This window comes from Canis lupus, chromosome 18 (assembly GCF_048164855.1).
Source record: "Canis lupus baileyi chromosome 18, mCanLup2.hap1, whole genome shotgun sequence".
Classification (NCBI taxonomy): Eukaryota; Metazoa; Chordata; class Mammalia; order Carnivora; family Canidae; genus Canis; species Canis lupus.
This window is the reverse complement of record NC_132855.1, coordinates 12,122,080-12,148,661: the sequence shown is the minus strand read 5'-3', so window position 1 is coordinate 12,148,661 and position 26,582 is coordinate 12,122,080. Positions and strand designations below refer to the sequence as shown.

General features: G+C 39.3%; 2 long non-coding RNA genes across 4 annotated transcripts in view; one reads left to right on the top strand and one right to left on the bottom strand.

Annotated features, from left to right (window-relative positions):
- Nucleotides 1-1,229: 1,229 nt before the first annotated feature.
- Nucleotides 1,230-24,633, bottom strand: LOC140608666 (uncharacterized). Of its 3 annotated transcripts, XR_012010651.1 has the most exons (4): nt 24,524-24,633; nt 24,040-24,265; nt 23,282-23,495; nt 1,230-1,633 (listed from the first exon to the last, which is right to left on the bottom strand). It is a non-coding gene; the product is annotated as an uncharacterized lncRNA (long non-coding RNA). The 3 variants fall into 3 exon arrangements; XR_012010652.1 differs by lacking the exons at nt 23,282-23,495; nt 24,040-24,265 and adding an exon at nt 5,386-5,555; XR_012010650.1 differs by lacking the exon at nt 1,230-1,633 and having other exon boundaries at nt 21,415-23,495.
- Nucleotides 1,230-26,582, top strand: part of LOC140608665 (uncharacterized) — a 306,107-nt gene continuing 280,754 nt past the window's right edge. The window contains exon 1 of the long non-coding RNA XR_012010649.1: nt 1,230-1,888. This is a non-coding gene — a long non-coding RNA (uncharacterized lncRNA). The remainder of the gene's footprint in view (nt 1,889-26,582) is intronic.

The following is a 26,582-nucleotide window of genomic DNA, read 5'->3' as shown; positions in this document are numbered from 1 at the left end:
ACACAAGTAATGTGCTGAGCTTGAATTTGACATCCGAAGTGGGGGTGGTCTTGTAGGACGGAGCCCTTAACCTGCGGGATATGATGATGTCTCCAGGTAGCCAGTGTCATAATTGAGTTGAACTATAGGACACCCAGCTGGTGTCCAGAGCATTGCTTTGGGTGTGGGAAGAAAACATGCCCCCATGCATTGGAAATTTGAGTCCCAGAACCAGACCTTTTAGTGACTTCAGAGCTTTCAATATGCCAGTCTATATTATGAATTTCTAGAAGATATACCAATTATTGTTTGCCAAACTTACTAGACCACAGAACCATTTGATTATATCCAAATGTGCCACTGACAAAGTTTGGTAAACACTGACCTAAATAAAACTGAGTAAAAAATCATAATGAATCTTTTGAACATGTGCACAAACACATACTAAATAGTAATTCTTCAAGTAGAGCAAAAATGATATGCTTGTGTTCCCATTCTCTCATCTGTTTGAATTAACTACGACATGAAAAAGCTCTCATCAGCCCCATTATGATTTTATTTAGTCTACATTTCATCACCATGCTTTTCTTTTGATCGCTGCTATAGCTATTTAACATTGTTTTTTTCAGGACTATACACCTACAAAAGTCATCATCAAGCAAAATAGGACAGTACAATTTAATAAAGTGAAAAACTCCTTTATTAGTCTCCCAAGAAAATAAAAACTAGTCATTGTTACTAAATTGTATTTTAAAAATAAGATAGTATTTGAGTATAGAAGAATTAAAATGTGATTATTAGGATAAAGAGCAAATGATTCTTACTGTGTCATCCTTTAGTAATTGGACCAGTATTAGCAGCTAGTGGTATCAAACAGGTTCTGACAGTTGATTAGTGAATTGAGGTATTTCTAAGTAATGAGGAATAGAATAATGACACTCACTCCTATATTATACATACATTTTCTTGGCGAACTATCCTTTGGCTATGTCTGCAGAATAATGGGATAAATGGAAACAGATCAAAATACTATACAGTGAATAATTTATTAGAGTCTTTTGAGAATTGATTCATTTTTTCTCTGCGTATATGCACAAATAAAAAATTACCTTATTCCTAGTGCCAACTTTCATCATAAGCTTTCTGGCAAGTGCTGGCAAGATGGTCTCTCATCTTGTGAGAGAATATAAAGATTAGTTTCTCTTCTAACCCAACCATACCAAAAAAAAATTATTACACAATAAGAAGACATCAAGTCTAGAAAAGCAGTGTATAGAGTTTTGCTCGGAAGAACTGCAGAGAAGTTGGTGGGGGGGAAGTGAGGTTAAAAGGTTTCCCTATAGAGTGGCAAGAATTAATTGAACAGACATTTGAATAATACCAGGTGCTGACATGGAATGAAGCAATGTCTTCAAAGGTCTTAGGAAAAAGTGGTTTGAAACTTAGAACTTCATAACCAGATAAATGATTAAAAGAAGGTGAGAAAAAAATGAAGCCATTTTAATAATGCAAGAACTCAAAGATTATTACCCACATATCCTTTATGGAAGAAATACTGATTTTTGCTTTAAATTACAATGTTCAAGAAAGGGTACAACACAGGAAACAAGACAGTGGCAACTGAGTATTTATCTTCACATAGGAATAAAGAGAGCTGGAAAGAAATCAAGAGGCTACATTAGAATTTGACGGTTGGGAATTTCTCAATTTGGAAAATATGAATTTTGTTTCTTTCATGGATCTAATTACTTAATTTACAGTTAAGTTGTTTACATAATCGTAAGTGTTTTGCAATCAATCTATAAACAGTATACAAAATATTTAATTATTTTTATAGGAATTATGTAAAATGTACCTTACATATTGCGAAATGGAAGGAAAAGGAAAGAAAGGCAAGGTGGAAGACAAGGTTAGTGTATTAATTCTATCCTCTTTCATGGTAGGTCATCAATTGATTCTTGAAAGTTGATAAAGAGTAGTGATTTAAGCATATATCACTTGCAATTTTAATGACCAGCATGAGAAGAGTTGCTAACATCATTTCTGAGATGTAGCACCGAGAGGTTGGGGAAAACTTACTTGCATTTTACATGAACCTCTGATGTTTGAGTTTCTGTTTGTGAATGCATTTTTTCCTACATTAGTATAAACTTAGAGAAAAAAAAAGCAAACCCTCGTCCATCTATTAGGATGCCTGCATCTAATAGAAAACCCCTATAATGAAATCTGCCCAAGTCATAAGATGTTTCTCTTTTCTAACAGAGTCTGAAGGTCAGGCAGCTCCAGGATTTGCCAGGAATCTGGCTTTGCTTTGTAGTTGTCTTCCTCTGATCTCTGTGTTGGCTTCATTATGGTGGCTATTATGAGCAATGAAACCTTTTCTGGAAGCCCTTCAAAGAACTTTCCCTCCCATCTTATTGACCACAAATGTTTCCTGCAGTTACATACCCACAGCTAGACCAATCACTAATGGGGGGAATACGACCACCATCATTGGTATTGGCCAGTCAAGACCACACTCTGGGGCTGGGGCTATTCTCCCCTACAAGTCATGGTCTCCTGGAGAAGTATTGACACCTGAAGAAAAAAAAAGCGGTGCTCTATTAGAGAGGAATTGGAAGGATGGAGGGGAAGGCTGTGCATGCTATGAATAGTTGAATACTACAAAAAAAAAAAAAAAGACTTCAGTGGTCTTGAACATTTTACTTCCTTTATGATTTATTCCTTACTGTTAGACATTTTAATAGAAGAGTGGGCTCTTCTCTTTGTATCCCCAAATGGTGCCCAAGTTTTTGAGTTAGGAACCAACGTCACTTTAAATACTGTAGAATCTTGGCACTGGTAGGTTTAACATTTATGCTTCCAACTACTTGGAACAGACCCCAGAGTTCCATAATATAGTAATCTGTGATTTTTCTAAAGTACAAAATTGAATTCTATGCCTTACTAGTCTACTATTCATTTAGGTAGAAAGCATGCCTAGCCGCCTAATTCAACATCTGTGTATCAAAATATCCCTAGTTTGTATTTGCCATTATGTAGGCATTTTAAGAGGGAAATTATTTCCTACATGGTGTTCACTAAATTAGAGATCCAAGTCCCTTTCATCAGTGTCAAGTCAATTTATTGTATTCTACCTCTTTTGTGGTTTTCTTTTCTTCTTTTCTTTCTTTCTTTCTTTCTTTCTTTCTTTCTTTCTTTCTTTCTTTCTTTCTTTCTTTCTTTCTTCTTTCTTTCTCTTTCCTTCCTTCCTCCCTTCCTCCCTCCCTTCCTTCCTTCCTTCCTTCCTTCCTTCCTTCCTTCCTTCCTTCCTTTTCTTTCTTTCCTTTCTTTCCCTCTCTCTTTCTTTCTCTTTCTTTTCTTTTCTTTTCTTTTCTTTTCTTTTCTTTTCTTTTCTTTTCTTTTCTTTTCTTTTCTTTCTTTCTCTCTTTCTCTCTTTCTCTCTTTCTCTCTCTCTCTCTCTCTCTCTCTCTCTCTCTCTCTTTCTTTCTTTCTTTCTTTCTTTCTTTCTTTCTTTCTTTCTTTCTTTCTTTCTTTCTTTCCTTTCTTTTCTTGATGATGGTTGCTACCATGGCACACTTACCTGGTCCTATTTTTTGCCACTCGCCTCTCTGTTCCTGCTTCAGTCAAACCCCGTTTTCCTTCATTTATTTGAATACTGGCTTTGAATTTTTATCTACTGGCCCTTAGGGAGTCAAATCGACATCTGGATTATTTCCCTTAATCTTGGTCCTACCAACTCACTGTTTTCATCTCTTCTACCACCAACCTATGCTGCTGAGGCCATGAGGTGCCAAGGATGCCTCATGGTAACATCTTTTCTGGGGTGGGACACATTATGTAATTATCACTCACTATATTAGCAGTTTATTTTATTTTTTAAGATTTTATTTATTTATTCATGAGAGACACAGAGAGAAAGGCAGAGCCACAGGCAGGGAGAGAAGCAGGCTCTCAGAGGGGAGCTTGTTGTGGGACTTGATCCCAGGACCCTGGGATCATGACCTGAGCCAAAGGCAGACACTCAACCACTGAGCCACCCAGGTACCCTAAATTAGCAATTTAAATCAATATTGCAAGCACTTTCAACTATTCAATATTTTAAACTTAATTTCCTATTATTTAAATAAAATTTTGCATAATATCACTTGAAGTATTACATGATTCATTACATATATTAAGGAAAAGTCATTAAAATAAAATTCTCTGCTGAGAGTTCACAATTGACTTTTAGGTACGACTAAACGTGTTAATATGTAGATGATTGAAAGAGCCACAGCATTTTGTTGTTTAACCTTAGTATTTTTTTTTTTTCAAGATTATTTATTTATTTATTCATGATAGTCACACAGAGAGAGAGAGAGGCAGAGACACAGGCAGAGGGAGAAGCAGGCTCCATGCAGGGAGCCCGACGTGGGATTGGATCCCGGGTCTCCAGGATTGCGCCCCAGGCCAAAGGCAGGCGCTAAACCTCTGCGCCACCCAGGGATCCCTATTTTCTATATTTACATAGAGAAAAACATTTCTTTGCTTTCAGGGAAGGTTATGATCCATTTATCACTGTTTCTTTTTTCTATGTAGGTAGAGGTGTATGTTAGAGTTGGTTACTCTACACTGCAATAATGTAGTAGTCACATTCATTTTCTTAAATATTAGCAAACTAAAATATGTCTAATGATTTTATTAGGAATATTATATATCCATAAAAGGAATAGTGCTAAACTAGCTTTTTTGCAAAGCGTGTTATATATGTGTTTAATGAAAATAAGAATTCTAGAATGAAGTATGGGAAACACTGGATTATGAAAGTTTTTATTATCCTAGGACTTCTCAAAGTCATTAATATGCTAATTTATGTTGGGTATCTCCAAGAAGCAGATATAGTTTGAGGCATTTCTAAAATCTATGACAAGGGGCGCCTGGGTGACTCAGTCGGTTGAACGTCTGCCTTAGGCTTGGGTCATGGTCTCAGGGTCCTGGGATCAATCCCTGCATTGGGCTCCTTGCTTGGCCGGGAGTCTGCTTCTCCCTCTGCCCCTCCTCCTGCTTGTGCTCTCTCTTTCTGTCTCAAATGGATAAATACGATCTTTAAAATAAAAAATAAAACCTATGACAAAAAACCCTTTTTCAATGAGCAGCTTTCTGGACTAGTTAAGTAAAAGAATTCCATGTGATACTCTTTGGAAACTTTGGACTAGATATTTCTTTAAATCTAATTAAAGAACAAACATTTGTAGAAAAGGTAAACTTCTAAAAGCGTTACCCTAAAGCTTTCCACGAACAAGTGTTAGGACCAATGTCCCCACAAAGCTATTGTGGGTATAGAAAGACTTTATTAGAAGAGTGATGTGAAGAGACCTAAAAAGTGCAGAGTTAAAAGTGCAGAGTACATGTGTATGGTGTTACCTTACTTTTCTTGGTTGTGGATATTGGGAAGCTCCAGATTAAAGTTGGATGTTGGTCATCAAGATAGAATACCTGTGATTATGGCAATGCATCTCTAAAGGAGTAAGGGCCCAAAAGTCCTTCTTTTCTTATTCCCAGAGTGCCCTTTGACTTCTATATATGTTTGCCACCTGGAAAATGACATAAAAATATGAATATAGAAAGCCTGTGTTGGGGAAATTAGAAAATTCACCCACATGGGAAAAAATGCAAAGGTGAAGGCATCCATATTCATTTATAGCTGATCTTCTTTCTTTACTGAGAAAACAGAAGTAATCTGAAAAAAAACTTTTCCAAGTTTCCCACTATCCTTCTATAGCACAAGCTCTACTTTCTGTACCTTTGCATGAACCTGTTACCATCAAGAAACTTCATGTTCCCACTGACAGCAAACCCTTCCACTGTGCACTGGATCATGTCACTCAGGACATTCAATACATTGCTCCAGAAATTCTTCCTTCTTATAAAGATTTTGCTTCCCATTCCATTATTCCCATATTAAACTTATTGCTATTCTTTCCATATTAAAAACAAATTCTTCTCTTGACTCCACTTTGCCAACCAATTGCTGTCTCATATGTCTACTTCTGTGGAGAAGTTTTGCTACATCACTCTGCCAACACTTTTTTGTCAGGGTTCTCTTTTCCTTGAGCTCACTTTGAAAAATCAATGTCAAATCACACATTGATCATTTCTCTTGGTTTTTCTTCTCCCTCACTGGTTGCTCCCTTGTTGATTCTTCTTGTTCTTTTCATCTTCTTAGTCCTGGTTCCTTTCTCCCCTCCACTTCTTTCTTTTTCTCTTCTCATTTCCTCTTCTTCCTTTTCCTTCTCCTTTCCTTTCTCTGTCGTCTTCTGATTATACTTACTCCCTATGTGTCCTCTTTTCGTGGTTTTAAAACTGTCAATATACCTGCCATTTCCAAATTTCTGCCTCCAACCCAGATCTCTCCTAAATTCCATACTCATATATTCAGCTATCTAAAGTACAGCTCCTGCCAACACCTCCAAAATACAATTTGTGATATTCCAACTGAAATCTGTTCTGCCTCAGCCAATTGCATATCCATCCTTCTGGCTACTTAGGTTGAAACCTTGGAGTGATTCTTGATTTCTTTCATGCTTTTGCACTCTCACCCAATAGCTAGTCTTACTGGCTATATCATCAAAATATTTCCAGAATCCCACAACTTCCTATCACCCCCAATGCAAATATCATTATCATTTCATACAGATTAAAGATAAATTTTCATCCTTTACCTCCAATAATCTGTTATCAAAGCAGCAACTAGGATTATTCTCTTAAGGTAAATCAGAGCTTATTATTTCTCTACCAAAACCTTTTTATTCCCTTCTCATTCACAATAAAAGCTACATTCTTTATAATAGTCTACAAAGTCCTATATAATCACCGCCCCCCCCCCCCCTTCAACTCACTAATTTTATCCCTTTGTTCTCTCTGTTCCTGCCAGATTGGCCCTTTTTACTCCTTCAGGAACGTGCCAGGCATGCTTCTTCTTCAGGGCTTTTGCACTAGCTGTTTCCTCTAGTTTGGGCCACTCTTCTAACATAGGGCCAGCCCTTCCACCTTCTTCGAGTCTTAGCTCAAATATTACTTGATCAGTGGACTTCCTGGGCCATCTTATTTAATACTATACCATGCACACCCTCCTCTGCACTCCTTATCTCTTTCATCGCCATTTTTTCCCCACAGCACTTATTTGCTTACTTAGTATGTTATCTGTTTCCTCTTGATAGAAATTCCATTAGAATGCCAATCTCTGTTTTGTTCACTGATGTGTCGTAAGTGCCTAGATCTATGACTACCATAGAGTGAATACTTGATAAATAGTGAATGAATGAATGAATTTGACATCTTACACAATGCACATATCTCAGCAATTTGACTTTTGGAAACATTACAGAGAATTCTTCATCTCATAAAAGATTAAGCTGAATAGAGCTATTTTGACTACCGTAACTAAGAGTGACATCTGTTCATAAATATATTGGGAATCTGACATAATCATCCAGCATTTTTTTTTATTCTAAGTAACACCTCTTTTGCTATTAATTTTTTCTCATTCTTTTTGTCAGACATTTTAGTGTTAGAAAATAATTTTCTGTTCATCTACCATGTCCAAACTGTCAGAAATACTATCTCATGAGAAATTATTCTTGAAAGAAGACAAAATCAGTTTATATATGGATCCTGGTGCTCTTTAGATACTCAGAAAACTAGTATACTGCTCCTCAATTATAAGAAGATCAAAGGGGAAGTTTAGAAAAACTTTTATTGAGTTAAGAAGTTAAAGTCAAGTGTTAACTCTTTTTAGATAGATCTTCTTTCCTGAATGGGGTTGTGGCGCTTATCTTTTAAAAACCTTAAAAGAATACTCTTTCTCCCAACCCCTTTGAGCTGTGTGTCTCGGCACAGGCACCTAAACATATAATTTAAATTTCATTTTACAGCCACAATAAATGGTGTACTGACAATTTCCCCTATTTGATAATCATAAACAAAAGAATTTTGCCTTTCTCAACACTTGTAGAATATTTTCAAATTGATCACAAAGTATCCCAAAGAAATCTCAGTGAATTCATGTTTAGATTATAAAGTATCTTTTCCCTGGGACTGCTAACAGAAAGACTGACATGAACCTGATTTTGCCAAGAGCTATTTCATGGTAGCTACAGAGGATTTCAGGGCCATTTAGCTCTGGATCCAGCTATGCCTGAAGCTAGTACTCCTCTTGGACTCCTTAGTTATAAAAGGCCAAAGATGACTTCTTTCTGTGTAAGACCGTCTGAGTTGAATTCTTGCAATTGTCGCTCAAATAAACCCTCCATTAGGTGTTTGAATTCTAGTCGAATTCTAGCACTTGTCACTCAAATAAAACCTCCATCAGTAAGGAATCACATTGGGTTGCCCCATAAAAGGAAGGGAGAAGACAGGAACACAAGGGTAGGTAATGCTTCAGTAAGAAGATGAATATGTGCTGGCCTGGTGAGAGAGTGATCCCCTGAGAATGGGAAGAAGTAGGGGTGGCAAGTTAAATGGCAGAGCTTCCCCTCCCATTTAGCTTCCCTGGAAGACTCCACAGAGACAGTACATGCAGGTCTATGAGTGCCTCAGCCTTAATAGCAGTAATGTGCACCCCTATTATCAATCCTGTTGTCAGTGTAGACTTCAGGGCTTCCCAAAAATTGTGCTGGATCATAAGGTTTTCCAGTTGCTGTAAAATAGCCTCAATATGCTATGAAATATTTTCATCTCCACTGTGATGTAAAAAGAGGTTGGGAAGCTCCCAAAGAGGATTGCCACATGGAGCTACTATCATAGTGTCTGCAGTAGATAGAGTAATGGCCCTCCAAAGATGTCCATGTTAACCCCAGAATCTGAGTATGTTCAGGTACAGGGCAAGGGGGAATTAAATTTGCAAATGGAATTAAGATCATTGATCAACTAACTTTAACATAACAAGATTGTCCGGGGCTATCCAGGAGGGATAGGCTCACAAGGGTCCTTAAATGGGAAAGAGAACGCAGAAGAGTCAGATTTGAGAAATGGTATCCTGAGAAAGACTTAATTTTGCTGGCTTTGAAGATGGCAGCAGGGGCCATTAACCAAGGAATGAGGGCAGCCTCTAGAAGCTGGAATGGAATGAGAAAATAGGTTCTCCCTCCAAGCTTCCGGAATGGAATACAGGTCTGCCAAACCTTGATTTTAACCCACTGAGACCCATTTCAGAATTCTGAGCTTTAGAACTATAATAAATCTGTGTTGTTTTTTAAGCCACTAGGTTTGTGGTAATTTGTTATAGCTGCCATAGAAAACTAACACAGTGTGTCATAGAGGACAGAGGTTCAGCTCTTACTGGCCAAGTCAGGCAGCACAAGGTGAAGGATGCTGACAGGTGTGGACTCAAGGGCAGGACTGCTCCATTTTGCTGTCACTTCTTAGCCCAGGATTCCCGGACATTTCTCAGAGGGTAGCAGGGTACATCAATAATGATGATTTTGACTCTCTCATCAACAGGAAGGGAAGGGATCCAAACCAGATTTAATTTTATCTGGAAAATTAGGTGGTCGCATCAGAGTATCATGAAACAAACTTGTACCCGGAAATATTCCATGCCAATTATATAACACTGATTCTAAATTTTGTTATTCTTTTGAAGTCACTTTTTCAAGTCTTCACAACTCTATCTGTAACCCCTCCCCATCCCCTCACCCCCCCACTGTCCTTTTCCTGGAGAATTTCTATTGTTTGAAGTTTATATATTTCTTCCGTTTGCCATTATCCTCACCAACAATAGCACTACTCCCCCTTTGTTGATAATCCCCACTAAACTTTCCAGATCTCTTTTTCAACTTGCATCTACTTTCTTCAGCAATACCCAAGTAACTATAGTCCCATCTCTTCTATTCTTGGCCATGTCTCCTACTTCCATGAAAGACATCAGGCCCTCCTCACTCCTTCCGTTCTTATCTTGAAGACATCCTGTTGTCCTTGTATCTTAAAGGTACTGATTGTCATGAATGAACATGAATTTATCCTCCGTTGGGGTTCTAACTTTTTTTTTTTAAACTCTGCTGGTTGCAGTTTGTTGAAAGCTTTCTTTTTATTCCATTCTCTGATTTTATTTTCTTCTGACTACTTTTTTTTGACTACTTTTCTACTGAATTCTAAACACATTTTAAAAAATAATCATTTGTCTATCAACTGCGCCAAATTTTTAATTAGAAGTTGACTTGCAGAAGTTTCTGCAGCTTCTGCTGTGTAATAAAAACATGGAGGAATTCAATTCAATTTCATTTCTTATGGAAGCATACCACTAATTGGACTAATAAATTTTTATTATTGGTGGTACTTGGTCACATTTTTGCCAGACTGATATTTCCCCCCAACTACTCTGAGTAGTGATAGGAAGGTATAGACTACACCCCCAGACCTTTAATTTTACTTGTGGACTGTGTCTTGGATAGTCACATGCTAATTTTCATATATCTTGAAGAACTTTCCACATTACACTACAGCATAAAGAGTGACTTTGCCATTCTTTCTTATAAAAATCACTTGGTATATATTGGTTGAATTGCAGTTTCAGACGTATTGTTTGTTTTAATTAGATGGATAAAAATATATATTGCCCAAAGGTGAAAAGACTTTTTTCAAAATGGTCAGATTCTTCACTTTTTCCATTATTACTGGTAAAGAAGAAAAGATTACCTTTATTCTATTTAGCCTACTCCCTGAGGGACGCATTTTTTTTTTTTCATTGAGTTTCACTGATGCATTAGCATCTATGACACAGCAGAAGCTGAGACATTACAAATGTCTGTAATTGTTTGCATTGCTGTAGGGAATATAATGTTGTTAATATCTGTTACTGGGCTAAATGAATGAATTAAGTAGCCAGAAACAAATATGATTGTCAAGCATGATTTAGTTGGCTTATAGCTTTAGAACAGCTGCCAAATTTAATATGGAGGGTGGAAGAGAGTTTCATAAATTTGCAACCAACATTTGCAGTGTTGGACACCTCTGCTTCTCCACTAGATGGAGGCCTTGCTTTGCTTTAAAGCTTGTGGACAGCCCAGATGCCACAGCATGCCTTAAAATGAATGGCATTCTATGGGGGTTTTCCTTTTCATTCTGTGTTCCGTTGCTCTTTCTATTGTTAGCCATCAATTGTGCATTGTGCATGCTTTTGTCCTTTGGAGTGGGCCATAAAAGAAAGAGGATCAAGTCAGAAGTGGGGACAGTAGGGAAGTCGGAGGGTAGAGGCCGTTCTAAGTGCAAAGCCCTACTGTGAGGAAGGCGGATGTGTGTTTATTTATTTATTTATTTTTTTTTTTTAAATTTTTTATTTATTTATGATAGTCACAGAGAGAGAGAGAGAGAGGCAGAGACACAGGCAGAGGGAGAAGCAGGCTCCATGCACCGGGAGCCCGACATGGGATTTGATCCCGGGTCTCCAGGATCGCGCCCTGGGCCAAAGGCAGGCGCCAAACCGCTGCGCCACCCAGGGATCCCTGTGTGTTCCTTTAATTCCTCTATTTACCCCATCATATCAACACCCTCTTGGCCCCCTGCTCTTGGATACATAGGATATGCCTATGGCATTTCTGATTTATATCAAGACATACCTTCTCAGTGTCCCATTTCCTCATTTGGATTCATATGCATATTTGGTTCATCTAATAACACTGTACTCATTGAACAGCTCTTATGCATTGGGCTTCCCCACTGCACATTTTCTGGCCTCAAGGGCGGGTCCTGCAGATGGCGGAAGGAGGAAGGGAGTAAAACTGGATAGAGTTTTAGTATTAAATTTGGTCAGATATTCTGTTGCCCAAAATACTTAGAGGGCTTAAATTTTTAATACGATAAAACATACAGAATAGAAAGTTTACCATTTTAACCATTTTTTTAAGTGTATAGTTTACTGGCATTATGTACATTCACATTGTCTTGCAACCGTCACCACTATCCATTTGCAGAACTTTTTCTTCCTCTAAACTGAAACTCTGTACCCACAATAACTACTCATTCCTCCTTGGCCTCAGCCTGTTGTAACCCCTATTCTACTTTCTATCTCTGCAAATTTGACTATTCTATGTATACTAAATATAATTGGAATCATACAATATTTGTCCTTTTGTGATTGACTTATTTTACTTAGCATAATATACTCAAGGTTCATCCATGTTGTAGCATGTGTCAGGATTTCTTCCTTTTTTAAGGTTGAATAATATTCCATTGTATGTATGTACCACATTTCATTTATCCCTTTAACTGCTGATGGACACTTGGGTTGCTTCCACCTTTTGGCTGTTGTGAATAATGCTGCTATGAACATTGGCCTACAGGTATTTGAGTTCCTGTTGTTTCTTTTTTTTTTTTTTTTAAGATTTTATTTATTTATTCATGAGCGACACAGAGAGAGAGGCAGAGATACAGGCAGAGGGGGAAGTAGGCTCCCTGCAAAGAGCCTGATGTGGGACTCGATCAACCACTGAGTCACCCAGGTACCCTGAGTTCTTGTTTTTAATTCTTTTGGATATATACCTAGACTTGGAATTGCTGGATTATGTCGATTCTGTTTAACTTTTTGTGTAACTGCTAAACTATTTTTCTTGGCAGCTGCACCGTTTTACATTCCCACCAGCAAAGCACTTTCTCACATCCTCACCAACACTTTGGAGGACATTTTTTATTACCTATATGGACTTATCTACAGACCTGCCCAGGATTTCCTTCAAGGACACAGAAGAGGAAGCTGTGAGAGCCAGTGGAAGAGTGGAAGCGAGTACTAATAGCCATTTTCTGCTTGCACTCTATGCCCAACGAGGTCCAGTTTGTCCAACAAACTAGAAGCAGTCGGATAGCAGTGACTGTTAGGAAGTGGCTAAAGCTGGTCCAATTTCCTTAGTCAATGATATCCTAAAGTAAATAGCAGGTCTTCCTTGTTAAGAAGAGCTAGGAGGGCCTAGAGCTCTGGGTCATCTTCTACCTCTTTTTTTCTTTCATGCCTACAGGTAGAAAAAGTGAATAAAGTCAAGGCCTGCACGTAAGTTCTTTATTTTGTATAGATTTGTTCCGTCCATTCTTCTCAAAAATCAAGATTAAAAAATTTAGAGGGGATCCCTGGGTGGCTCAGCGGTTTAGTGCCTGCCATTGGCCCAGGGTCGTGATCCTGGAGTCCCGGGATCGAGTCCCACGTCGGGCTCCCAGCATGGAGCCTGCTTCTCCCTCTGCCTGTGTCTCTGCCTCTCTCTCTCTCTCTCTCTCTCTCTCTATGTCTATCATAAATAAATAAAAATAAATATTTAAAAAAAAATTTAGAGATCCAGGGACACCTGGGTAGCTCATTGAGCGTCTGCCTTCAGCTCAGGTCATGATTCCCGGATCCTGGAATCGAGTCCCACCTCGGCCTCCCTGTGAGGAACCTGCTTTTCCCTCTGCTTCTATTTGCTTGCCTATGTCTCTGCCTCTCTCTATGTCTCTAATGAATAAATAAATAAATCTTTAAAAAATGTTATTAGAGCTCCAGAGATAGATTCTTGCAAATCAGAAACTGTCAACTCTCTTTTTTAATTACAGTGTTTATCTCCTCTAGCATTTTTTCATATGGCTCGTTTTGAGGTCAGAACGAAGACTACTAAAATCTGCAACTTAAATATTCATGGTTTCTTTCCTTCTTGTTGTCCAAATTTGTCCTCCTTGAAGTTTCCTGCAGAATACATGGTGGAATCGAGGTGCCATCTCCTATTTCCCCAGCTTTCTCAGTGCTGGAAATTGGTTCTAATTTCATCCTTTTTATGAACTTACTAATTTGTTCATAAAATGTCTTCATAACCTTGTACAGTCATGGCCTACAGTTAAGCAATTAAAGATAGATAGAAATGAGCATTTTGGGGTTGATAGTGAATGAAAGAAGTAGCTAAGGGCCTGAGGTGAAACTGAGGCTCCCCCACCCAGGATTAAGCAGCAATATTAATTGATAATCCCTAACAGTTATCCTCAGCACTTTGTGAACATTAATTAAACCCCATGACACTCTGTGTGAGGCAGATATTGTTATCACTGTTTTTACAGATGAGGAAACTATCTTAAAAAAACTAAGAAACCAATTGCTGAAAGAGTATCTGCCTAAGCCTTTCACTTTCCACAGTCCTGTAAGTGGGGGAAAAAATGGGGACAAATAAATTCTCTTCCTCCACCTTCCTTCCCTGAACTAAAAAGCTGCTTGGAATTTCAAGGACATTTTGAAACAACATTACTTTTATTTTACTTTTTTCCCTTTTTGCCCAGGTCTTTGAAGAATTTAGAAATCAAGAAAAATCTATTCCTGTAATTAAAATGTGAAAGCGAAAGCTATTTGTAGCAGAAAAACATCCCATTAATGTGATTTCCTTGTGGTGGATTGACAAGTTCAAAGCAGGAATGTATGTTGCCATGGGCACCAGATTCTATTTGCTCTGCTGGTTCATTTTGCTTAGCTGCTGAAGGAAGAGGGTAGCATTCAGCTAGAAATCATGGAGCATTGTTAGGATAGATTTGTAATTTTTATGTAACACCTTCTCTTTATAGATCTGTACAGATCATAGCAGCAAACTGTTTACAGTCACTTTAGGGGCAGAGTTTCCAGAATCTTCCAGGGATATAGACTTTGGAAGGGGTGTGGGGGCGGTTGCCTTTTCTCCCTTCTCAAACGTCTCATCCATAACCGGCTGTAAATAAATATTTGTCAAAAAGATGGGGGATGGATGGATGGAGGACTTATTATCAGGCACCAGCTGCCCGAGTTAGACTTTGGGTTTATGGGGAGCGACGTTGGGGAAGAAAGGGAAGGGGGAAAAGAGGAATGTCAGGAGAAAGAAGCAAGCAGACATTCCGGAGTGGTCTGCAGTCACTCAGACACAGGAAAGCAGAATCAAGCTGTCCTGTAGTGACAGAGACAACAATGAATGAGTGAGAGCCTTGCGCTACTTTCCTAAGGCCACTGAAGTTAAATATACAACAAGCTGTTAATGTTGATTGGCCTGATGATGGTCCCAGCATCCTCTCTCTCCCTTCACTGGGCTTACAAGGTCTGGGAGCAAGTGAGAAATGGTGAGGGTGGGGGTGGAAACTCTCCCTCTCTAGAGGGACAGAAGTGATTCCCTGGCATTGAACCAAAGAATGAAGTTTTGCTTCATTTGTTTCAAGTTATCAGGGCCAGGTGACTTTCATTTTGAATTATGCATTTTCTTGCCCTGACAAATGAAGCCCCCTGCCAATGTCTTTGAATCAGGAAAGGCTCCTGCTCCTCGCATGCAGCAACAGCAAGCATTTCACAATTTAGAATGACGGTTCCAGAATTGCAATGGAAGTGGCAATATTTCATAGTGATTTTCTCCCTTCCTTCTCTTACCCTATGTTCAGTGTTGTCTAAGCAAATGCTGGCAGTGTCTTTTGTATCTGCATGATGCCTAAGTAAGCAAAAGGCCGGATAAAGCAAATGTCTTCCAAATCTCCATTTATCATGAACACGGCTTGTAGTTTCAGCTCTTTTGCTTGATGCAAATAAGCTGACAGATGTATATCAGCAGCAGCAAATCTTATGACTGACATAGCGCTGTCTGCTGCTGAATTTATCTCTGTATTTTTTCTGGGAAGGGATAAAATCGTGAAATAAAATTATTTGGTGTTAATGCTCCCTGACCTCTCTGCTCCACTCCTCCTGTTTGGGCCCCAACACACACCACTTCAGAACTCTAGTCCCCAAAGACCTAGTGGCTTGGTGCCCCCAGAGTTCGGGGTATCTCTTTGCAGTTTATCTTTTAGGCCCACGCTATTCTTTCTCCCCTTCTTGCATTTCCTCTTTGAATCTCCCAACCACTAACTGCCACCCATTATATCCTTTACTTACTTATTCTTTGGCCCTTGTAGGTAATTGTTTCATCATGATTTCTTATAGCCTGATAAACTAATCCACAACAAGTATTAATACATAGTAACAACAGAGGGCATAACTTCTCAAAGGTTCCCACTAAAATCAAAGGGCTGAGGGGAATGTACGGTGGGAGGCAGGGTTATAGGGTTGGGGAAAGGAAGGCCAGGGGGAAACTGCTTAAAAATCTATTTTAAATTGCTTTCCATTTAGGTTGCTTAATGCTATAACCCATCTGAAAATCCTAGCACAATTCACTCTTTATATGGCTTGTTCATTCTGTGCTTTCCCCAATCCCCAGCACACTGCTGAGCACTTCTGAAGGTGCTCAGAGGTCAGCCCCTATTTCTGGATGAATCCTGATTATCATGTATCCCATCCTTTAAAAAACTTCATTAGTATAAACATATATTACAAAAGTAATATTTGCTTTTGTAAACTCTTCAAATAATACAGAAGAGTGTGAAAGAAACCCCTTCTTCCTAATGCCATTCTTTGTAGAGAATACAACTAATAATAATTTGCTAGTTATTCTTCAGGGTTTTTTTTTTATTTTTATTTTTTGGTAAATGCATTGATTGCTCTATGACTTATTATAAATTACTTAAGTATGTGTGTTAGCTTTAATCAGTACCTTATTATTTTTTTTAAGATTTTATTTATTTATTAATGAGAGACACAGGCAGCAGGCTCCATACAGGGAGCCTGATGTGGGTGGGACTCGATTCCAGGACTCCAGAATCACGCCCTGAGCTAAAGGCAGGCACTTAACTGCTGAGCCACCCAGGTGTCCCTAATCAGTACCTTAGAGTGGATTAGTTTATCTTCGACATGTACTAATCAAGGTAAACATTCAAGGAATGGTCAGTTACCATTGAAAGACTAATCAGAAGGCCACACTTTGGAAGAACTATTATCATCATTTATTTTTTAGCATACAATGTATATTAGAAATGATTCTTCCTTTGTAAAATCATTAGTATTTGTGATGTGTGAATTGGTTAAAAATGTTATATGGACATATCTGCACATGATGAATAGTGTGTAAGAACTGATTAAGTTTAATCTTATACCCTAGCCTGGCACACTAAGTTGAGGATGCCATTCTGTCCTGTGTGCACTTTGAGCTAAGAGAAGTGAGCACACCTGTATTTGGACCTGCCTGCTGAGAAATCTTGTGTCCTGTGCTTGTGTCCTCAGTCCTTCTGAGACCTGTGTTCATGGGACTAGATACCCTCTGATGGGGCACCTTTGGGGAAGAGACCCGTGCTAACACCTACTTCTAATCTTTGGAGCCTGTAGCTGTCTATCAAAAAGAACCTAATGCTTGTGAACCAGTTGGTTTGGGTCAGTTCCAGACACATGTATTATTATAATACAAATAAACAAATACAAATAAGTAAACTAAATAATACAAATAAGTAAAAATAAATACATATTAGAATACCTACTTATTTAAAAGACAGAAGTAGGATCATACAATATATATTGTTTGCTCAAAATACGTTATGGAGTAAATTTCTGTAGAATACTGGCAGAAGAGATTTGGGTTAAGATGGACTTATTTTTTTAAAAAAGATTTAATTAATTAATTAATTAGAGAGTGTGCGCATGTGAGGGGAGGGGAGGGGCAAGGAGGGGGAGAGGGAGAAAGAGAATCTCAAGCAGCCTCCTCACTGAGCACGCAGGCTTGATATCATGACCCAGAGATCATGACCTGAGCCAAAACCAAGAGTCGGACACTTATGCGACTGGACTACCCAGGAGCCCCAGGACGGACTTTTAAAAATCTTAAATTTCTATCACATGAGTGAATGTTTGTCCTACTCATGAGATGAGTTGTCTTTTCAGAGCAGGCTATGGTTTACAAACATTTATTATCTATTTTTGATTTTCATAGTAAGATACATTAATCATGGAAAGATCGAAAAAAAATCAAGAAGGAAATGAAATCATCCCTAATGCTCCCATTTGGATATGACGGTGTTACTGACAATTGGATGTGTTTCCTTCCAGTGTGAGTGAGTGTGTATGTGTGTAGACATCTGTACATACACTCTCATAAATAGTATCATACTAAGGGTAGAGTTTTGCACTATGCTCCTTTCACTTAGCATAATAAAGTGAGCATTTCTGTGATCATTAAAATAACTTGAAGCATAATTCTATGGTTATCTAATAATTCCATCATATAGATATAATTAAACCATTTCCCTGCCATTGGACATTTGCATATCTGGATTTTTTTTGATTTAGTATTATCATATTTTACAGATTTTAGTACTTAAAGCTTTGCTCTCATCTCTGATGCTATCGTTTAGAAAGTGTAATTTATATATAAACTATTTCAACCTTCTCATTCATCTGTCATCCTCCAAAAACAAACAGAAAACTCTCTGACCTCATGCTCTGTCATTTAGAAACATTTGAAAGGTTTTAAAAAAATAGGTGGCTGTGAGAGAATTGTTAGTGTTACAAGCCATGCTTTTGTTTCCACACACACACACACAAGAGGGGCACCTGGGTGGCTCAGCGGTTGAGCATCTGCCTTTGGCTCAGGGCTTGATCCTGGGGTCCTGGGATCAAGTCCCACATTGGGCTCCCCACAGGGAGCCTGCTTCTCCCTCTGCCTGTGTCTCTGCATCTCTCTGTGTCTCTCATGAATAAATAAAATCTTTAGAAAAAAAAAAAAAAAGAAAGAAAAAGCCTTCTTATTCTCTTTCTGATGGCTAGTTCTGGGAAGTATGGGTTTAGGATTCCAGGCTGACTTAACCATTAGAATCCTCCTTATATTCAAGTTCTGTCCCAGCTCCATTGTCTCCCAGTGGATCTCGCTTGCCCTGCCATTATAGTCCCATCCACTGAAGCACCCTTCAGTCACTGACTTCGGATGATTCCTTCCTCCTTTGTTCCTGTTTTCTCGAGGGGAAATAAACCCTTTAAGGTTTTGTGTTGCACTCAGCAGATGCCAGTGACATCCATGGAGCATCCCAATCCCAAGCTCTAAAAAGTAGGAGTGTGGTGGCACTAGCCATCTTGTTCCACAGTGAAGCAGAGAGAATTCACAGCTGTTCTCTGCCAGCTCTCTCATCTCCTGAGTCTGTGAAGTGACAGTTTCCATGGGCTCCAAGTAGATGTTAGGAAGCTTTTTAGAGTCCTCTGACCCTGCAAGCTGCTAATTAAAGTGCCACCAAGATGCTTCCATTGGCTCTGAGCTAGTTACACGTACATTTTAAAGAGCTGACCTCTCTCCTTTCTGTCTCTTGTACCCCATTGTGAGTGCTGTGGGTGGCCAGCAAATAATAACAGATAATAACCCTCTCCTATTCTTTCAAACCTCTACAGAAATGCAAATCACTGCCTTTAGAAGGAAGCACACAGGCATATGAATTTTATATCAGCAGGGATTACCAATGAGTCATGCTTGATGCTGTTGTAAAAACTATTCAGGTGGGAAGGCTAGTACTGCAATAAGAGAATACAATGGGGAAAGTCTCTCTCTCGTGAATGTGCAATTATCAAAGAGCACACAACACATACACAACTACACACTTGTCCCAACCTACAAAAATGGACAATTATATAAATCTATGCCAAAATCTCCACAGGAAGGAAAGCTAAACTTTCCAAAATCAATGGTTGTCACAATGCAGCAGAGAATAACTCTGGAAGATGGTGAGCAGAGTTAATACCTGAGTGAGTGCCAGAACTCATGCAGATGTGTGTTATTTATGCCCTTAATTGTTATTTCTAGTAGGTGTCTGGCTGCCAGTGCACATGAGTTAAGTACTGTAAAATAACAGATGTCACATATCACAAGAACAACAGGGAGTCAGCATAAGCAGCGGTGTAAATCCGATTACTTTAGATACTAGGGAAAAGAAGAGAAAGTACACAAAAACAGATGAGCCTGTGGCTGTAATTTATAAAACAAATTATCCCATTCAAATGTGTTCTATACTAGTTACATATCAGCACTGAGTACAGGAAGGGAGAAAAGCCATCTTGGAATAAGTGAGCCTGTTTGGGTTAACAAAGTTTCCCTTCATTCTCAAAAGGACAAAGAGGAGGAGAAAATGAATAACAGAGAACAAAGGGAGAGAACCAGCCAACCAGCGACATTTTCTGGAGAAAGGCATATAGATGCAAGAAAAAGACTGAAAAAAGTCTTGGATGTAAATTTTAAAGAGCATCATTAGTGATTTGGCAGAGAGAAGACATGCAGTGAAGCTTATAACAGCACCAAGAGATGGTGCTCACACCAGACCAAGGTAGTTTACAAAGACTTAAGGGAGCTCGGAGATTTTAGCAAACATAACAAGATTCAACTGAGAAAAGTGAACACAGACGCATCTGGGGAAAATAATCTTAAATAAAGATCCCCAGTTGGAGAAGAAAATGTGTAAAGCCTGGACCTGGAGTGAGAGCAGATAGCTGATGCTATCTGAATTGCAAGGTATTACAACAGCTCGGAAACAGAATTCCCTTTGGGGCTTTAAATGCAGACGTGCCTCATTATGAGGCGTTGATGAAGAAACTCATGTCCCTCATTACATATCGGAATACATGAACCTTGTTCACAATATAAAAAACATTTTAGGCCATGTAAACATACACATATGGCTGAATCTGTTCTCTTATTTCTAGTCACACAATAGAAATCTGATTATACCAACTTGTAATTTTTAGAGCTTAAAGAAGTACTTAATAATAATAGCACTTATTAAGGCCAAGCACTGTTGTAAGCTTTATATATTTAACCAAATCCTTATAACAAACCCCAGCATAGGTGCAATTGTTCTCTTCCTCAACAAATGAGGAACTAGGATGTAGAGAGCTTCATGGAACTTCCCAAAGCCATACATTTAATAAATGGTGACTCTAACAACACCCAAGAAACAAACAATCCCACTAAAAAGACAGGCGAGGGGGCACCTGGATGACTCAGTGGTTGAGCATCTGCCTTTGGCTCACGTCATGATTCCAGGGTCCTGGGATTGAGTCCCACATTGGGCTCCCCATGGAGAGCCTGCTTCTCCCTCTGCCTGTGTCTCTGCCCCCCCCCCCTCTGTGTCTCTCATGAATAAATAAATAAAATCTTATAAAAAAATAAAAAGACAGTCAAGAACCTAAATAGAACTTTTTTGAAAGATGACCAACAGACACATAAAAAGATGTTCAACCTCACTCATCATCAGGGAAATGTAAATCAAAACCACAGTGAGGTATTACCTTACACCTGTCAAAATGATTAGAATAAAAAAAAAAAAACAAGAAATAACAAGTGTTGGTGAAGATGTAGAGAAAAAGGAACTCTCATAGACTGTTGATGAGAATGCGAACTGGTGCAGCCACTGTGGAAAACAGTATGTAGGTTCCTCAAAAACTTAAAAATAGAAATGCCACATGACCAGATAATTCTGCTACGGGGTATTTGTTTACTGAAAAAAAAAAAAACCCAAAAAACACTAATTTGAAGATGTATGCACTCGTGTGTTTATTGTAACATTATTTATAATAGCCAAGATATAGGATACACACACACACACGCAAACAAACAACACACACGGAATATTATGCTGTCACAAAAAGGATGAGATCTTGCCATTTGTGACAACATGGAAGGATCTAGAGGTTATCGTGCTAAGTGAAACAAGTTAGACTGAAAAAAGATAAATAACTGTATGATCTTACTTGTGTGTGGAATCTAAAAACCTCAAATGAATAAACAAAAAAATTCAGACCTATAAATACAAGGAACAAACTGATGGTTGCCAGAGGGAAGGGGGGGTGTGGAAGGATGGGCAAAATGGGTGAAGGGGAATGGGAGATGAAGCTTCCAATTATGGAATGATTAACTCATGGGAATCAAAGAGCATAGGGAATATAGCCAGTGGTGTTGTGATAGTGGGGTATGGTGATAGTAGCTACACTTGTAGTGAGCATAGCATGACACATAGATGTTGAATCACGATGTTGTACACCTGAAACTAATGTAACATAGTGTATCAACTATTTTCAAGTAGAAAATAATTACAAATAAATAAATGCAGATCCTGGATTTCAAACTCAGACAGACTATCTCAAGTTCATGACCCTTTAGCATTACATAAGGCTTCCTATCTGTGGCAGAAAAGGAGGCTTACTTGATAATTCCCTTCAGTTGTGGATACACTTTATTTCTGAATGGGACTGGAAAGGCTGACCACATATCTTCAGCCATCCTTCTGATGTATGCCTTCTTGTCTCCTCACTAACAAATATTTAGTTCTCCTCCAAAGGGGATATAAGTGGCTTGTAGGACACAGGTCAAAGGTTAAATTTTGTGATTCTAGCACCTGAACATTCTTCATCTCTAACCCATTGAGTTGTAATGGTTTTTAAGAGGCCTAGACATGCTAGAGACCATGAAGAGTCTATTTAGATCTAAGGATCCCTCATGACTTTTGTTACTGAGTTGAGAAATTAGAACCATGTGGGCCTGGGTGGCTCAGTTGGTTAAGGGTCCGTCTCTTGATTTTGGGTCAGGTCATGATCTCAGGGTTGTGAGATCGAGACCTGCATCTGGCTCTGTGCTGGACCTGGAACCTGCTTGAGATTCTCTCTCTCTCTCCCTCGGCTCCTCTCCCCCACCTCCCTCTCCAAAAAACAAAAACAAAACAAAACAAAAAACAAAAAAACCCAAACCAAAACAAACCCAAACCAAAGCAAAAAACCTGTAGTTAATTTAAGGAGGTTGTTTAAAATAACTACAGTAGATGATTTTTGAAGATTACCCCATGCAAACACATATAAGTATATATTATTTGTGAAACATTGGGCTTCTTTGGGGATGCTCTTTCTGCCCCTGGAATCTTGAGATACCTATAGTTGCCTCATGACCATATTTTGAAGGAATCCCTAAGATCGTGACTACTGGAGAATTTATTTACCACTAGCCTGTCATGGTGCGGTTCTTTTTTTTCTTCCTGGCTTGAGTCTCTTACCATTAAAGTCATGACTTTCTAATTAGACAACAAAACCACACTTCTTGTGGAAGAACATCATTTAAATCCTCGTGGAAAGCATGATGAGTATCTTGTAACTAATCAAGATTTTCTCTCTGCGTTGGCAGCTATGGGCCTCAGAGGCAGAGTTGGGACCCAGCCTTGATACGTGTCTCATTCTTTATCCTCATCATCTTTCCTCTTATCATTTGCCCAGTTTCTTGACTTATTATTTTACTGTTATGGGCTGACTTGTGTCCAGGGCCCTAAAATTCATATATGGAAGACCTAACTCCCAATGCTTCAGAATATAAACTATATAAGGAGACTGGGTCTTTAAAGAAGTTAATTAAGTAAAACAAGATCATTAGAGTAAGCCTTCATCCAGTATGATTGGTGTCCTTTAAGAAGAGGAAATCTGAGCACAAACCTATACAGAAGGAAGACCATGTGAAGCCACAGAAAGAAAGATGGTCGTTGGGATCCCTGGGTGACACAGCGGTTTGGCGCCTGCCTTTGGCCCAGGGCGCAATCCTGGAGACCCAGGATCGAATCCCACGTCGGGCTCCCGGTGCATGGAGGCTGCTTCTCCCTCTGCCTGTGTCTCTGCCTCTCTCTCTCTCTCTCTCTCTCTCGGTGTGTGACTATCATAAATAAATAAAAAAAATTAAAAAAAAAAAAGAAAGAAAGATGGTTGTTTACAAGCCAAGTAGAGATGCTTCAGAAGAAACCAATCTGAACTATGAGAAAATAAATTAGTGTTGTTTAAGCCTCCCAATCTGTGGTACCTCGTTATGGCAGCCGGTTATGGGTTAAATTGTATATCTGCAGCCTAGCCCACCCCCTAACCCCCCTGCCCCTGGCCCCAGAGACAAGAAGACAAGTCTGACCAGAAACTCCCCCTGACAGTAACCTGATATTGGATTTTTAACCTCAGGAACTGTGAGAAAATAATTTTCTTCTTATAATTATTAAACCTCCATTTAGCTGAGTGGTGCCTAGGGGTAAATAAACCAATGAAAATGTAACTCTGCCTTTGAGAAGGAGTGGGTGACATGGAGCAGATGGATCAGAAAACAAGAGACTGAACTCCTACCTGACACTACTATGTCAGAAGGACATTTCTGTTATGCAGTACAATGGACTGAATGTTGTGTCCCCCCCAAATTTATATGTTGAGATCCTTACCCTCAATGTGGTGGTATTGGGAGGTGGGACCTTTGGGAGGTAATTAGGTCATGAGCCCTCATAAATGGGATTAGCGTCCTTATGAAATAGATGACGAAGAGCTCTCTTGCTCTTTTTCTACCAAATGAAGATACAATGAGAAGTTGGCAGTCTGCATTCTGGAAGTGGGTTCTCATCAGAACCCAACCAGGCTGGCACCCTGATCTCAGTCTTCCAGCCTCCAGAACTGTGAAAAGTAAATTTCTGTTGTTAAAAGCCACTCACTCTATGTACTTTGTTATAGCACCCAAACTGACAGACACACAGGAATTGGCTGGACTTGGCCTCTTCAGCTCTCCCATAGGAACCTTAGTGGTGATCCAGCCCAGTGAATCTGCTGCCAGCCACATCCCACCGTGAGGAAAAATGCCCTCATCACAAGAATAATTTTCTTTGGTACTGAGAGAATCAAAGGTATATGGACTAGAGGTTTGGTACCACTTACTGATTCTTTTACTTCATCTGAGAAATAGCCTCTTTCCCTTTTCAAGAGACAGATGGAATTCTCTATTCCAATAGGCCCATGCAATGAGGTCAGGAGGATTATGCTCAACATTCTATCCTTGCTTCTGTTCTCCTGGCTCACTTGGAGATCATCCAGAAAGAGGCTGGAAATAAGTTGATGAAATTAAAATGTAGCACATGACATATCCACAGAAGAATAAGTTCTAAGAATTGTGTGCCCATTTACCTGATTTTGCTTACCATAGACATCTTCAATCAGTCAGGTTAGATACTTGGTACAGGTATTTAAGAATAATAACTGGGATCCCTGGGTGGCGCCGCGGTTTGGCACCTGCCTTTGGCCCAGGGCGCGATCCTGGAGACCCCGGATCGAATCCCATGTCGGGCTCTCGGTGCATGGAGCCTGCTTCTCCCTTTGCCTGTGTCTCTGCCTCTCTCTCTCTCTCCCTCTGTTACTATCATAAATAAATAAAAAAATTAAAAAAAAGAATAATAACTAGATTTATTACACAGTGGCAGCCGGTTATGGGTTAAATTGTATATCTGCAATATACAATTGCAGTGTGTATGTGTGTGTGTGTGTGTGTGTGTGCGTGTGTGTGTTACAAGGCATATTAGTCAGGACTTCTTAGTTATAAGCAACCTAAACTGTTCTTGCTAACTCTAGCAAAAAGCGAATTTATTGGAGAGATTCATCACAGAATGCATAGGCTCTGAAATGTGATGATTTCCACACACTCAAAGAATAAGAACAGAAACCGAGGCAGTCTCTCAGCCATGAAAAGTACCTGACCGTCTTTTACAGGCTCTGCCCCAGAATGAATGTGCCCCCAACTTTATTTTTTTAATAAAAATTTACTCCTCTCCATATCCAATATTTGTAGCACCTTCTCCATATATTCAGAGTACAAGACAGAGTCCCAGTCCCTGACTTGATGCCCAGTCTCTGGTTAGGGTAAGGTGTAGTCCCACTAGGACTTCACAGAGAGCTGGAGAAGAAATTCCCCTAAAGGGAATTAAGGTAACATTAGAAGGAAGGAGGATATCTTGCTTGGCCCAACAGTAATAATAACAATGACAAGAGTAATGACAGTTGTCCACTTGATTCTAACTCCTTGCTTCAGATCTAGTGATCTGTCCAGGGTGACTCGTCTCTGGAGTGTTTCAGGCTGTTCTTGGCGCTCTGTCTACAAGAGCATGTCTCCCTCTTGCTTTAGGATCTATATTGTTGATCACAGAGAACTGTTAGCCTTCAGTTAAGCTCCAGCCCAGAACATAGTTTTGAAGGATTATTACCATCTACTGATTTTCAGGGCTTAGTGTCTTTTCAGTGTCTTCTGGAAGCTGCCAGATGCTGGCTTTGTTAGTTTATGGAGGAAGCAGGACCGTGTGAAGCTGCCCCGTTGCATCTCACCCTGGGTCTGTGTACTTTTAGCTGACAGATTTCTAGCTGGATAACTGAGCTACTCTGCCCCAAGGCTATGTGATGAAAGCTTTCAAACCTTGGTAGAAATGGCATTTACTGTTTGGGAGCTAAGCTGAGGCTGGTTTTGGTTTAATCACAGCCTGCCACATCACATAAGCTAGCATATGTTACTTGAGAAGGAGGAACATTCTGAGGGTTCATAGTATAAGGAATGGTTTCTCTCTAATTAGCTGTCACTTTGAAGGGGAGGCATCATTGTAATAAACTGTGAGTGGATGGGTGATAGCAGAAAATGTACAGGAAGCCCAGCTGCATGGGTCCCTGAGCAGCCCAAGAAGGCAGTGATCTAGAATGGTAGGGCTTACTCGACTTCACTGTCAGAGCATTTATGTTCATTCTCACCCCTCACACTTCCCTTCCCTTATTAAATACCCAGAATCTTTATGCTATTTCTCAATTCTTGTTAGAACAGTTGGTAGGTAGTCTAATAAACATCAGCACATACCAAGGTGCCAGGAACTGGGTGAGCTGCCCCTCCAAGGGGCTATTGCATTTTAAAACAGGGAAATTTATAACATAATGGAATCAATTTTATTTTGGTGAATTTATAGTT